A 15,797-nucleotide genomic window follows, 5' to 3' on the forward strand; every position below is an offset into this window, starting at 1 on the left:
GTAGGAGAGAAACAGCTATAGAAACTTTGTTCAAAGGATGATTATGAGGTGATTGATCATAATAACTTTTGCTCCCTTCCCTAGAGAATCAACACTACCACCTCTATGGTGCAGCAGAACAGACCTCTCAGACTTCTACAATAAGGCTCCTTGACCTGACCTTGGCCCAGGCACAAACTGTAGCCCTACACAAAGAAACCGGGTCCCCAAAGAGCAAAATCTGGCCAAAATGGCTTCTCTGCTAGGCAGGCCCCTGCCTTAGCTGATGGCAATCATAGACTCAGTGGGAAAGGTGGAAACACACAGCAGTTTAGGACTCCGGATGCAGATTCAGACTGCGTGGGTTCAAATCTCATTCCACCACATATTGGCTGCATGGCCTGGGACAGTTACTTAATTCTTTGTTCCGGTTTCTCCATCTGCAGAATGGGGACAATGACAGTTCACATCCTAGGATTGTTAGAAATATTAAATAACACACCAAACATTGTCTAGAACATGACACAGTATTAGCTACTATTATAAGTTTATGAATAGAGGGGCCGGTGCTGTGGCGTAGCGGGTAAAGCCACCACCTGCAGTGCCGGCATCCCATATAGGCGTTGGTTCGAATCCCGGATGCTCCACTTCCGATCCAGCTCTCTGCTATGGCCTGGGAAAGCAGTAGAAGATGGCCCAAGTCCTTGGGCCCCTGCACCCACATGGGAGATCCGGAAGAAGCTCCTGGCTCCTGGCTTCGGATCAGCGCAGCTCCGGCCGTTGCAGCCAATTGGGGAGTGAACCAATGGAGGGAAGACACCTCTCTCTCTCTCTCTCTCTCTCTCTCTCTCTCTCTGCCTCTTTTCTCTCTGTGTAACTCTGACTTTCAAATAAATCTTAAAAAGAAGTTTATTAATAGAGTAAGATAAAAAAAGTTAAAGCAATACTTGGCCCTACTTTGTATCCAAAACAATCAAAGTTGAAGCAAAATTTTCTGGTGCTGTACTGTGCTTTCTTTTCAGAATGATGTTAATTTTCTACTTTGCTCACTTGAACCTGACCTCAGAAATAATACAGCCAATGACCTTGAATCACTGTAACTTCCTGGTCATCCCCTTAGAGATTCTCTAAGCCTTGGGAAGTCCAATAAATCAGATCTATTTCCTTATATTACTCTGTTAACCCTAATATGACAAAATGGCTTCTTTCTAATGGGTAATGATTTGGTTTAATAGAAGGGAATTTGACTGAGAGTGATTATCTCTATGGATATATGGTCACAGAAGTTGGTAAAGCACAGAATGGGCACCATGAACGTTTCACAAGGTTGACATCAGACAAAAGTCAGTGTGTCGGGTGAGTGGAAGAATGCTTTGAGCACAGTGGTGATTGCTGTCTGCTGGAGAAGCTGACCTTTGTTGCTGTAAACAAGACCAGATAATTACATGTTCATTTTAAGAACAAATCTGAGATGAAAACTGAGACATTAGTCAAAGAAGACAGGCAAGTAATTTGTTCTAAAATGAAACAAAGAGACTTGGTCTTCACATCTGACAGCTTTCTTGCCGTGGAAGATTTGTCACGTTAGGTGCTGATGATAACTGGCAGCCTTGTCCTGAGGGCTGTCATTCTCTCATTTTCAAGCAATGGGACAGGTACAAAGAGTCTTTGGGAAGGACATATTTTTCCTTTTTTTTTTTTTTTGAACCAGTTTGCTTTTCTTTCTTCAAGTATTTATCAAAATGAAAGAAGATTTTGGTCATAGAGTCAGCTTTAAAGACAGACCAGGCAAATAAGGTGAACACCCTCCAGCCCTGGAACCACTCTTCCCATCACTGACTCAGAAGCAGGTGAAAAAACAAACAAGGCTTCAGAAGAGGTCCGCCCGGTTGGTTTATAGTTACCATCCCACTGCACTGCCCAGTTGCTTCTTCCCACTCCTGATGGTAAGATACTTTTTCAGGGAGGAAGTTCATTGGAATTACCAACATTTAAGACACGTTTAAAATCGCATTCTTTGATTCTCTTCCCCCTCACTCTTTTAGTTGCATAAACAAAGCTGTCCAGACAGATGTGAAAATGATGTGATGTAAATAAATGGAACACACACCAGGATCTCTCATTTCCAAGTCAAATTTCACTTTCATGCTTCAAGGTTGCATTCTGGCTCTCTTCTTCTTTCTCTCAATTTCATCCTTTCAGGTTAAATGAACGTTGGCACAAAATCAATGAAACATCTATGACCTCCATCCCAGACAAATGGCCAGCGGGGAGCTATGCCTGTGATCCCTCTGCATCATTTCAGAAATGGACGATGGCGGTTTGCACCATGATAGAGTGCTAAGAAAACTAAGCCGATGATCTTCAGTGCCTGCTGTACATGCCAGCTGACACATTTTGTGTTGCACAGGTGATGTGAAGGGGCAAGGAAGGATCCCTGTCTAATTGGGATCAAATAATTAAAGTGAAATGGCATGCTTAGATTTAAATAGTGCATCAAGACCCTAAAGTAGACATGCCTCTTAGTTGAACACATTCATTGGCTAATGTACCTAAATAATCACTATTAGAGGGTGAAAGCTAGCACTTCAATCTGGATTTTTTCCAGATGATCTAGCAAGTGAAACTTGAGTTGGGTTCAATTGGAAGCTAAGCAGCAGATGTTTTCGTTTGTTTGTTTGCAAAGGAAGTTTATTTTGAAAGCATAAGGGAACATTTATATTTAAAGAAGGTGATAACCAGGTGTCTTGCAAAAGAAAAAGAAAAAAAAAAAAAAGCCCAGAGCATAAAGTTTGTCGTTCAAGTTTTTGAAGCAAAAATAACCGAAGTTGTGCAGTGCTGCCTTAGGAAAGTGAAGAGGAAGAAGGAATTGGTGAGAGAAGGAGACAGTCTTTTTAGCAGCAGATTTTAAGACAGGTGGAAGGTAGTGGGCATTGAGCAGGTGCACACCTGATGTGCGTCATAGACAGTGGACCCACTCAGTTGGAGCAGAGGGCCTATAAAATGGTGATCTGGGATAAGGCTGGAAATCTGACTGGGGTCAGCTTGTGGGGGCATGTACACTTCCAACAAAAGCATTTGGATGTCTATCTTCTGAGTAATGGGAAACCGTTAAAAGTTTATTAATATTAAGCAACCAAGGCAAGACATTTTGCAGCCAAATCTATGGTAAAAGTGAAACAGAATTTGCAAGTAACCAATGTAGTCATGGATAGAAACTGGATTGCTCCTGGGTATGGCCCCTCAAGGCAACAATACCAGGCTCCTGAGCACTCTCGCAGGTACAGGAGGGACCAGCTCTGAGAGGGTGGAGAGTGTGTGGCCTGGGTATACACAGCCCTGGTCCTCCGCATCTTCTCTGCTACATTCTTACTGTTTGACTCTTGGAGTGTCCTGAACTCCTCCAGGCTCAATTTTCTCATCTGTAAAATGGAGCTGTGATACCTAGCTCATGGTGTTGTTAGGAGTCATTAGAAATGACAAATGAGTTCCTGGATCACAGTCGGCACTCATTGAATAGTATCTGCTTCTATTTTATTTACTTAATTTTAAAATTCTCTTTACTAATTTGAAAGGCAGAGAGACAGACAGGGAGACACAGATACAAACTCCCCAAATGCCAACAACAGCCAGAGCTGGGCCAGGCTGAAGCCAGGAACCTGGAATTCAATCTGAGTCTCACATGCAGGAACCCAAGAACGTGAGCAATCACTTGCTGCCTCCAATGGTGTGCATTAGCAGGAACCCAAAGTGGAGCCAGGACTTGATCCCAGGAACCCTGATTTGGAATACAGGTGTCACAAGGGGCTTCTTAACCTCTGCCAAATGCCTGCTCATTATTTAGTTTTCTAAATGCATTATCTATTTATTTCTATTTATGAGAGAGAGAAAGAGAGAAAGCTCTCCCATCTATCTACTGGCTCACTCCCCAAATGCCAACAACAATGGGTTAGGGTAGTCTTGGGGCTATAACTGGGAAATAAGAATGCAACCCCAATCTCCTAGGGTTTCAGGGAACTAACTACCTGATCCATCACCCGCTGCCTCCCAGGGTTGGCATCAGCAGGAAGTTGGAACTGGAATCCAGATCCAGGAATTGAACCCAGGTGCTCTGATGTGCTGAGCAGATGTCCTAACCAATGTTTTTGCTGCTAGACCAAATGTCCACTCCTGTTTTTATTTTTATTATAATCATTGTCTTTAAGAGTCATCTCATACACAAGCTTAAACATTGTGGCCGGGTTGATTCTGATTTATTTTAACCATGATTATTTTTACCCAAAATACTTATTAAATATGTTTGGTCAGCAGTGAGCAACAAAGTCATCTTTATATAAAAATGTCAGCACCTTCTAGGGAGAAGAATGCTGGCCTGTTAGTAAGGACAAGTGCTTCGCCTTCCCTGAGGAAACAGCAGCTGGAACCCAATGCCTTTGTTGATATTTTGCCTGGGGACACAGAAAGTTGACCTCACCTCATCCCTGAGACTTGGTAGGGAGGAGAGCAGCAAGTGAGGGTGATCAGCTCTTCCATTCCCTTCTTCAGATGTACCATAGAACAGTTCAAGTGTTGGATCCCAAAACCTAGTTTCAAATTCTGGGTTTGCAAGTTCCCAGTTGGGTGCCCTGGTACAAGATGCTTACACACTTTGAGCCTCACTAGTCCTAGCTTTCATAGAAGGATGATAATCCCTTGCAGGGTTGTTGTGAGGTATAAATAAGCTAATGTATAGGTGGATCCTGATTCTCAGTGCACGGTGGCAATGACTCCCTTTGTTCTCTCACTTCTTTCTTTCCTTTATCTTCCTGTTCATCTTTAGTTTTGCCTTCAAGAAGGACCATGATCCAAGGCAGCTCAGGAGAGCTGGATGTCAATGGAGAAAGTTGTGCTCTTACTTAACCCTTCCTATACCTCAGCTATAATCTGCTCTCTAAATAGCTTTGCTCCTTCTACCAGAAGAAGGGCAGTCAAATCAGGCACTGTGCTGGTCACCCTGGACACCCACAGATGATGACTAGATTGATGAGGATGGAACAGAGTGAAGTACCTGACAATGAGGCAACTCTCTTTTGCAGCCACAGGATGAGGAGTCAATGACTGTTAGTGAAATAATAAGAAAAAAAAAATATTCTCCAAGATGGCAGGAGGAGGAAGTAAACAACAACAAATTGTAGGGCAATATTTTAAATATTTGCTAACTAGAGAATGGAACTTTTTTCTTAAGCAAATTGCTCTTTGAACTTTGCCTATTATAAGAAATAGATCAGTCATATCTTATTCAGATACCAACATGAAAGGGGACATTTGGTAGCTATATCATCTGGAGTCTTATTAGAAAAATTCATTTTGTTACCCAAAGTCAAGTGTTCAAAAAAAAAAAAAAAAAAAAGAAAAAGAAAATAGCAGCAGGTCCTTTTCCTCCTGTTGCTACTTCAATACAACCCAGTTCCCCAAGCTGACTAAGAAGTAAGTTATAAGCAGGCAGTGAGCAAAGACTAATGCCTTAATTGGCTATTAATATACAGTCACTGCTATTTTTAGAAATCACTGGTGTTTGGCTAGCTACCACAAAAATAGAGCCCAGATTTCATGGCTGTGTTTTATCACACATAAAACCAGGGACAGTGGATGGGTAATAGATTGGACCACAATGCCATTTCTGGAAAGTCTCAGTTATATTTGTTATTGCTGTAAAAAGTCATGCTCAGAAAGTTGCCTGGAAACCCAATTTATCTTGAATATTAATAATTCATACGTCAGGAAACTGCCTTGACTGTAACTCAGTGTCAAAATTGAACACCTCTTCAATTCTGTGGTCTGCAAAATGGTGCTGGTGAGGTTGGAAGTAGTTAATTTTGGTTAGAGGATGAAACATAATATATTTATCCAATTTTGGAGGATTAAAGGATACAAAATATATTATAGTTTTAGAGCATTAAAAATTGAGGGTTTTTTTTTTATTTTTATTTGCTTAAGAGGAAGAGAGAGAGAGAGAGAAAGTGAGAGAGAGAGAGAGAGAGAGCGTCCACTGGCTCACTCTCCCAAATGTCTGCAATGCTCCCCCAGACAGTATGGAGGCTGGGGGCCAGGAACTCAATCCAGACCCCCTACATGGGTGTTAGAAAGCCAATCATTTGAGGCATCCCCTCTGCATTAGTAGGAAGCTAGATTTAGGAGCCAGAGCCAGAATTGAATCCAGCCACCCTGATAAGGCACATGGCTGTTTTAACCCATAGGCCAAATGCCCACCCAACCCAAGATTCTTCTATAGTTCCAATAGTGTTTGTTCACTGATAAACTTTGCTGAAATCTCAAATTGAAAGTTCACTAACTACATGATTATTGATTGAAGACTACTTGATGGCTATTCAGTCCCATTTATACAAGGATAAAATAATCTCCAGGCAAGAGAGCAATGAGTGACACATTTTGAGCATTGTATTTACAACCTCAGAAGCAAACAACTGGCCATCACTGAACATTCTTCACTCTGAACTACAAGCAACCCATTTCATGTTTGCTGAGTGCCTGGATGGAAAACATTCCGAACTCTGGAAATACCTTGTCCCTGTGGAATTTCCCTCGGAGTGCTTGGTTGGGTCTCCTCTCCCATGTGAATGCTTTGGGTTGTTGTAGAGGTAAGCAGTCCCAGAGATCATGAAAGACTCCATAGTTAAGATCAAATACCTTGGTTTGCATCCAGCCGCCACCTCCCAAATTCAGCTGGGTCTGAAATAGCAGCTAAGCTTCCTGCTCAGTTTGGCCCCAACTCTGCCCAGACGGAGGACTCCTCTGTTTCCACTAGAATGAGCCAGGAACAAAAACTCCATCCATCTGAAAATGCTTAGAATAATTTTGGTGCTGGAGAAGACAAAAAGAAAATAGCCGTGCGGTTTCACTGATAAGGATTTAGGTGTAAGGGTGGGAAATGACCTCAGGGAGTGATCACCACCTTCATGTGTCATTCAAGGAATCAAATACATGCAAGGAATCAACTCATGCCCCACCCTGAGCTCATAAATACCAGGCGTGGTGAAGCACGTTCGACACAGGGGAGAATTTCTCTGTGAAGTTCAAGGAAAACCACTGTGCCCACATTCCCAGATGAGAGGGATGGAGCTTTAAAGGATATAGTGAGTCACATTTGCATTCGTTTTTAGAAGATGAACAGCCAATTTATTTCTTTTTTTGGCCGTGAAAGGCCTGGTTTTTAGTAATGTGATCCTGGGGATAAAGTAACCAGTGGTAACGTGTTATCTGTTTTATTAAGATGTTGTGTTCAACATGTGGGATACATTAGTTCGCTTATCCAGCAGTGCGCTCAGTGAGGGGGAGCAAAGCCAAGGAAAGGAGCGAGGACCCTAAATGATATACAGGCAACTGAAGTGCATGTCACACATGGCGTGCTTTTTATGTTCTGAATTCGTGGAAGAGCACCTTGGAGCAGCCGTCAGGAGCTATTCACTGCTATTTAAGAAACGATTCTAATAACAAACTGGAAGTAACTGATTTCAGAGAGAACAAGGATGTTGTCCATGTCAGGCAAGTGATAGCAGTTTGAAGGAACGGAGCTGACAATGATAAAGGAAATGGATAAATCCCAATGGCAAGAAGTAACTCACCAACACTTTATCAGTGTGACCCATTCTGTGTAGGATAGACAAAAATAGTTAAACAAAGCACAAGATTTGGTGTTCACATTAATAACCCTCGCTGATACCAAGACACGTGAGATTTGTGTTTGGAAGACAAGTGATGTATGTTTTTCAGCAATAGTTCCAACAGCAAAGTTCAATTATTTTAAATTCAGTCATCTTGAAAATATGTGCACTGCCATATCCTCAGATTGTTCTGAATAGTTAACAAAGAAACGGTGGAGTATTGTAGTTTAAAGAGTAGACACAGTTGTCAGATTGCCTGGGTTCAAATTCCAGCCAGGCTCCTTGCTCTCTATTGATCTTGACAACTCACTCAACCTCAGATCTTCAGTTCTTCCACTGTCAAACTGTCACCTGTTTCTTATTTTACTTTAGTTCTAAATAATAAAATGAATATGTGATCTCTTCAAAAGAGAAAAATTAAGAGTCAAATACTGATCTCAACAGGGAGTTTACATTTTCAACATTTTTTTGTCATTCAAAAGTAGCATTGAGTCTTCAGGATTAAGGATTCAAGAGATTAGGTTTTTTTTTTTTTTTTTTTTTTTTTGTACTGATTCTGAGGTGAATGTCCCTTGGTGTTTATGGAAACCTGGGCAAGAGAGAGAGAGTGTGTGATAACAATTTGTGGATTTGATGTGTTACTTTGTGGCTGTCTAGTTCTAAATGACCATAAGCCAAAACAGAGGAGACATTTGGAGAAGTCTTGGCAGACAGAGCAGGCAGTGAAGTGGGTGGCATTATCCTTTAGTTTTCTGGGAGGCATGGCTAACAAAGCCGCTCACAACACAGGCTTTTTGATCTAGACCCTCCAGACTTAAAGTTAAACCCTGACTCTTACTTTTCAGACCTTGAGCAGGGGACTTGACATCTCTAGGTCTTGTTTGGTAACTACTAAGGGCATGTTCTTATTGAGGTTCAGGAAACTCTGGAGGCAATGTGGAAGATCAGTTAGAGCAACTCCAGAACCCAGGCAAGACAGCAGGAGGGGAATCAGCACAATTGTAAGAGAGCGCTCATCCTTAGCTGCATGGATAGCAAGGGGGTGGGGAGCAGGAGTCAGATGCGAGGCACATGGAAGAAGTAGAAGTAGGGAGATGGATGTCAGGAGAATATGGAGGGATCACTGAAAGAAAGTGTGATGGAGGCCGGCGCCGCGGCTCACTAGGCTAATCCTCCGCCTAGCGGCGCCAGCACACCGGGTTCTAGTCCCGGTCGGGGCGCTGGATTCTGTCCCGGTTGCCCCTCTTCCAGGCCAGCCCTCTGCTGTGGCCAGGGAGTGCAGTGGAGGATGGCCCAGGTGCTTGGGCCCTGCACCCCATGGGAGACCAGGAAAAGCACCTGGCTCCTGGCTCCTGCCATCGGATCAGCGCGGTGTGCCGGCCGCAGCGCGCCAGCCACGGTGGCCATTGGAGGGTGAACCAACGGCAAAGGAAGACCTTTCTCTCTCTCTCTCTCACTGTCCACTCTGCCTGTCAAAAATAAATAAATAAATAAATAAATAAATAAATAAAAAAGAAAGTGTGATGGACACTTGTGTTTCCGGAGATGGGACATTCGGTCCATTAACCAAGAGAGGAAATCAGGGCAGTGTAGAGAAAAGTAGTGTGTCTGGGTTTTGACCTATCACATATTTGTTTAGAGGCCACTCCTGAAAAAATACCTACCTGGTTCTACATAAAAATTTGTATTTCATCTCATACGCTTTTGGAGTAACCAGGAGCTTAGTGACAGTGAAGTGTAAGATAGTGGTCAGGAATACTATTGCTACCACGTACGGACTGTGTGATGAACGGGGTCAACTGCCTGACCTCTTTCTGCTTTTGTTTCTGCATTTATAACAAGGACAGCAACAATAATAATTATCTTTTAGAGTAGCTATAAGAATTAAAGGACATAAGCATCCAAAAAAAAAAAAAAACTAGCCCTGTCCCTGCCCAGCTCAGTTTAAATTCTCAATCCATGTTAGATTTTGTGACTTTAATAACATGTGGCTATAATAATTTATATCTAAAACAATAATGGGTATTGCTTTGGTAAAGAGATGTAGCTCCTGAAGTCTAAGCTAGTCTGTCTCTGCACTGCCATTTAGCACACGGTTGTGGATGGCAAACTGGGCCACACTGATCTCAGTGTGGTGCAGTGTGCAAGCTGTGCAGGATCGAGGGAAGTAATGGCTCCCCACTCCCGAATCCTTTCCACCTGGCCTTTCCTGGTCAGTAATCACCTCTGCCGGAGGGACTCGGGAAGCTGGATCCACACAGGAGAGCTGGTGAGTGGGAAGTAGGCATTCTGAACAGCAGGAACAAGACTTGCTTTTCGCCAACAGTGAGGAGTCAGTAGAGTGGACACAGGTGAATGGTGGAGATGACAGGTGAACAGGAGAAGAACACATTTGCGGACCCGGCCCCACTTCTGAAGGGAGGAGGAGGGAATGGAAGGAGCGCAGAGAAGGAAGAGAAGGGCCACCTCCTTCACCGAGGGCCACAGGAGTGGGGAACAAGTGCATAGGCCTTTGGATGAGTTTGTCCGTTTTTTTGACAGGGCTTTGAAGCAGTAAAGTGTTAAAACCTCTAGAGTCTCGGTACAAGTTGGAGGTGAGCATATGATGCCCCAATAGAGAGGAGCAGGGACAGAACAGAACATTTGAGTACGTGGCTATAGGTCTGTATTCATTGGGAGGCAATGGACAGGAAGCTGCTATAGTACCGGATGTGCAAACTGTGATGAAAGGTGGGGCTTGTGTGGGCACTGAGAAGCTTCCCTCCAGTGTTGTGGAGCACCTGTGTGGGTGCTCAGTAGCCAAAGCCAAGTTCCTGCTGTATCTTGTGATTTTTATAAAATGCATCAACTTGCAAACGCTTTAAAGCCCGTGAACCAGAGTCATGTGTTTTGCAGGATGATTCATTATGTAGACAGCTTGGAGCACGTCCCTGATGGGAAGGCAGAATTTGAGGCTCTTCTCTTTTCTTTTCAGCAATAAGCATGCTAACCAAGTTTAATGAAGAGAGTACACCTGACAGACCAGGCAGGCATCTCAGTAGAGGGCCGAGAGCCCAGTCTGGATTCAGACTAGAGTTTTCCTGGATGTGGGTATGGGCCCTCTGTTTCCATCCCAGTTCTTTTTTTTTTTTTTTTTTAGTTGTGTGGTTTTTTTTGTTTGTTTGTTTTTTTTGTGTTTTTTTGTTTGTTTGTTTGTTTGTTTTTTTGACAGGCAGAGTGGACAGTGAGAGAGAGAGACAGAGAGAAAGGTCTTCCTTTTCTGTTGGTTCACCCTCCAATGACCGCAGCGGCAGGCGCACTGTGGCCAGCACACCGTGTTGCTCCGAAGCCAGGAGCCAGGTGCTTCTCCTGGTCTCCCATGCGGGTGCAGTGGCCAAGCACTTGGGCCATCCTCCACTGCATTCCTGGGCCACAGCAGAGAGCTGGCCTGGAAGAGGAGCAACCGGGACAGAATCCAGCGCCCCGACCGGGACTAGAACCCAGTGTGCCGGCGCCGCAGGCAGAGGATTAGCCTAGTGAGCCTCGGCCTCCATCCCTGTTCTTGAAGCTATTCTTTATACAAGTGAAACCTAGAAGATTCTCCATCACTTATCTTTGTGCTCTAACAATTGTCCCTCTTCCAAACTGAAATGCAACTGACTTCCTAATTAGATCCCTCCTCAAACCTTGTATTCCCTTATTAAGAGAATTAATTGAGTTACCTCAGAAGAACATATTGATTACATTGAGATTGGACTAGTAAAAGACTCTCACCAGAATGTATCCAGCGTGAGGTTCAGAATTAGGTCACTGTCACTCACGAGAATGCCCTCAGAGAGCAGGATAAGAGAAAAGTAAACAGTATATCCAGCAGAAGGGCCAGGAAGCCAAGGTCAGGCATCCTTCAGTGGGGGAGATGAAGATTGACAGCTGCCCCCAGAGAAAGTGGGGAGCACCATTAATGGGTGTGACTCAGGGGCTGGGGCGGAGCCTGTGAAAATACTGTGAAAGGAATTCTGCAGCTGACTGAGGTGCTAACGCAGACCTGATTTTAACAATTAGGGTATTGGGTTGGGGGGTGGGGCAGAGCCTGAGCTTGTAGCTTCCATTTCCTCTGAGTCACTTTCTTTGGTTCTCTCTTCTGCCAGTCTCTCTCATTCCCACTGCACTGTAGCTTGAATATGGGGCATCCTGGGAAGGCAGGGAGCGTCTCTAAGTTGTCTGCATGCAAATGCGCGGTGGACAGGTGCAGTTCCCTTTGCTCCTGATCCTTAAGGGCTGGAGCACACTTTCCCCTTCTTTCCTAATTTAACGAAGCTGTGTGGTGACCAGTAAGCTGTTGACAGATTGCATATTGTCATCATTTAATCTGAAGATGAAAATTCAATTTCCCTTTCGCAGGATCAGAACTGGGAGCAGAGGAGAATAATACACCCTGAAGACACAAGGTGACCTGTCTCAGTGGGGTGACCTAGGGCACCAGCCAGCTAATGATGCCCGTCTGTCAGCTGGGCCCCAGGAGCCTGAGCCCCAGGGAGAGGGGACCAACCCTGACAGATGGTGGCGGCTTTGCTGATTACAGAGCTTGGCTGGACCCAGGCTCTCTTTCATTCCCTACACCAAGGTCCCTTCTGAACTTGTACTGCTTATTTAAAACGCATTCATCCTTTCTGATCATCAGACTCTTAGCACAAAAATGCACAAGCTCTGCTGTTGTACCTTTTGCTATCAGCCAATCCTGCAATATATTTTATCCCATAATATTCTTTATCAGTGAGAAAGCACATCAGAAGTGGCAACAGAGTGGACATTAGGAAAAAAAAATTCAGACAGGTATCATCTTTGGTTGGTGTTAATTCTCTGCATGAGGAATTCAGGCTTTTGTATTATCCCACTAAAAAAAGAAGCAGCCACCAAATTTAGCAAGCTGGCGTTTGCAAGCACAAAGGAATGTCAAGGCAAGAGCTTGTTCTTGCATTGCCTTCTGCTTCAGAAATCTCAGCTTTCCTTCTGGGCGCAGTGAAACTGGTTCCAGGATATGTCCCTGCAGCCACTGAACTTCACACCCAGCCCCATGTAAACATTTAAGAGCAGAGGGAGCAAATGCCCAGTGGTGCATGGACAGAGGGTCATGAGCCACAAAAGCAGCCCTGGGAAATGACCACAGCCCTCTGCCACCCGAAACCTCGGGAAGGAAAATGTCACGGCAGGCAGCAGCTGTGAATGACAACATGCCCAGGAGCTTACTCAGGCCGCTTCAGGCCAGGTCTCATGCTGATTGGAAAAGTGGCGGGGGTTATATTTTCACACCCAGCTGTTGCCTTGTGACTTAGTAAGCAAGAAGCTGCGGAGGCTTCTCCAGCAGCCCAGCACTGACTTATTTAGAATGCCTGAGTGTGGTGTCTGATGGCGAAAGGGTGATGGCAGGTGTTCTCGTCAGACACATTCTGGAACAAGTTACGGGGGTGAGGTATGGTTTGAGACATAGCCTCATTAACCAAGACGAGGCTATGTAATCCTGTTGGCCAGCTGTCTTTGTAGCCTCATTCGGCTGCTTCCTTTTGGCATGGCCTAGAAAAGCAGCCCTTCCAGTTTTTCCTCTTGTTTAAAAATTTTTTTTCTGTTTTATTTATTTAAGAGGCAGAGAGAGAAACAGACACACAGAGAACAAACTTCCATCCACTGACTGACTGCATGAATACTCACAGTAGCTGAGGCTGGGCTGGGCCAAGGCCAGAAGCCAGAACTCAATCCATGTCTCTCACATGGTGGCAGATGGCCAGGTATTGAGCATTACCAGTGGCCTCCCACGGTGCACATTAGCAGGAAGCTGCAGTCAGGAGCTGGAGCCAGGAGGCAAAGCCTGCTCCCCTGGGAGGGGACGTGGGCACCCTAACCAGCATCTTAGTTACTGAGCTGAATGCCCACTCCAGCCCTTCTGTTTGTTTTTTTTTTTTTTTTTTTTTTTTTTTTTTTTTTTTGACAGGCAGAGTGGACAGTGAGAGAGACAGAGAGAAAGGTCTTCCTTTACCATTGGTTCACCCTCCAATGGCCGCTGTGGCTGGCGCACTGCGCTGATCCGAAGCCAGGAGCCAGGTGCTTCTCCTGGTCTCCCATGGGGTGCAGGGCCCAAGCACCTGGGCCATCCTCCACTGCACTCCCGGGCCACAGCAGAGAGCTGGCCTGGAAGAGGAGCAACCGGGACAGAATCCGGCGCCCTGACCAGGACTAGAACCTGGAGTGCTGGCGCCTCAGGCGGAGGATTAGCCTAGTGAGCCGCGGCACAGGCCATAACCCTTCTATTTTTAAAGACTGAAGAAGGAAAGGCATGAGGAGGGAAGGCAAGAGGCTGCTCTCGACGTCCTTCCCTAATCTTACCTACCTGAAGCTTTCTAGATAACGCATGTGTAATAAAATAGCCCAGTTTAGAGGAGAGGAGTCTGCACAAGGAATCTGGACATTCATATTTTATTCTTGACTCTGCAACCTGCAAGGTGACTTTTGAAGACTGACTTTTTCTCTTTGGACTTCAATTTCTGCAACCATAAAATCACTGTAATAGAGCAGGTCTACTATGCCCTGTGGTTAGCAAATGTTTTATGGCTGTTTGATTTATTAATAATGGTGGTTCCAACTAGTACATCAGGAGTTAATAATCCAACTCTAATCACTTGATACATTCAAGAATTAATGGGTCAGGAAACTTTAATTCTGGTGATCTGTCCCGACGGGGAAACACAGAATCCAATGTTTTCAGAGCTGAGGTTGTTCTGAGATGGTCCGTGGGAACACAGAGCACCCTCAGGCGGAAAGCCAGTAGGCATTGCTCCTCTCTCAGCATCAGGGCTGTGACGGGGATCCAGCCAGCATTGCCCAGTGGAACCTTCTGTGATGCTGGAAAAGTCCCAGCTCTGCACTGCCCACTGCTGTGGCCACTCTCCATATGTGATGTCTGGTCACTGAAACTGTAGCTAATGTCACTGAGTGACTGAATTTTAATTCTGTTTAGTTTTAATTCATTTATGTTTAAATAGCCACCTGCCCTCCCATTTGGGAAAGCAATGTTTGACTGCAGCAAAGTGACAAGAGATGTGCTATGGTAAACGGCAAAGCAGGCCGTTATTCTACTCCCAGGCCTACGTTTCAAGGCAGTATGGGACAAAGGGCAAGACTGTGGCACTCAGCTTCTTCTTTTTTTTTTTTTTCTAAAATTAAGATACTAAGATGTACGTCTCTGTATTGCCCAGAATACTTACATTAGGTATGTGAAAACTTGCCTAAGAACCACACAATGTGGGATAAAAGGAGGAGTTAATAAGAGGCAGCTCACTGTTGAGACGTGATTATGTTTTAATACAAAACACAGAGATAGTTAGAACACATAAGGACATGTGAGGGGATGTTGGTAATGCCAGAGAGGAGAGCTTGAAAATGGAGAAGAAAACTCCAAACTAAACCCTGCAGAAGGCAGACTAGACGGGAAGAGTGAAGAGCAAGTCAGGATATATGTCTTCAGTGGTGGTGAAAGCAGGTGGTGGACAAGTCTTTGGGGAAGATATTTCAGGATTGAGAATTACTTAGGAGGAGAGAATCACAGACAGATGTCAATTCCGGGCAGGAGGACACAGGAAAATCCTTAAGTTGAATTAGGACAGCTTTCCATAGATGAGGTCGTCTTAGAGAAAGGTGTCTGGAAGGCCTTGTGCAGGAGCCAGGTAGGCCAGAAGAATGTGTGCTTTCCAATAGCAAAGTGAGTTCTTCAGTGTAGACAGGAGTTGACAACATTGGATTATTTGGGATAAGCTCATAAACCACCTTTTTTTTTCCCACAAGACACTGGAATGAAAGTGCATGTTCTGGAAGAGGCAAAGGGAGGATGGTTTGATAAAGCAGTGCTGGAATGCTGTGAGAATAATAGTAACACCGCCCTGTGAAGGGAATCCGACTGGAAAAAAGGCTGATCTTACCCCTGACTTGGCCTGAAGTCCCTCCCCTTAGATAGAAGAAATGGAGTCTACACGTTGGGGACACAGGGAGTTTAGAACATCCTGGAGTCCTCTAGCATTTACAAGAAATGGCACTTGGTCGTTACCCTTACTGTTCATTTTCTGTCCTACTAAGGACTGAGAAAGGTTAATGCTGGAGTTTGCCTGGGTTCAAATCCAGCTACTACCCTGT

At 44.6% G+C, this 15,797-nt stretch overlaps 1 long non-coding RNA gene across 1 annotated transcript; it reads left to right on the forward strand.

Annotated features, from left to right (window-relative positions):
• The first annotated feature begins 2,181 nt into the window (after positions 1 to 2,181).
• LOC149123512 (uncharacterized) lies at positions 2,182 to 12,525 on the forward strand. Its single transcript, XR_016216873.1, has 2 exons — positions 2,182 to 2,389; positions 12,021 to 12,525. It is a non-coding gene; the product is annotated as an uncharacterized LOC149123512 (long non-coding RNA).
• Positions 12,526 to 15,797: the final 3,272 nt, after the last annotated feature.

The sequence above is a fragment of the Oryctolagus cuniculus genome, chromosome 11 (genome assembly GCF_051225735.1).
Source record: "Oryctolagus cuniculus isolate XC-2025 breed Fujian yellow rabbit chromosome 11, ASM5122573v1, whole genome shotgun sequence".
Lineage (NCBI taxonomy): Eukaryota > Metazoa > Chordata > Mammalia > Lagomorpha > Leporidae > Oryctolagus > Oryctolagus cuniculus.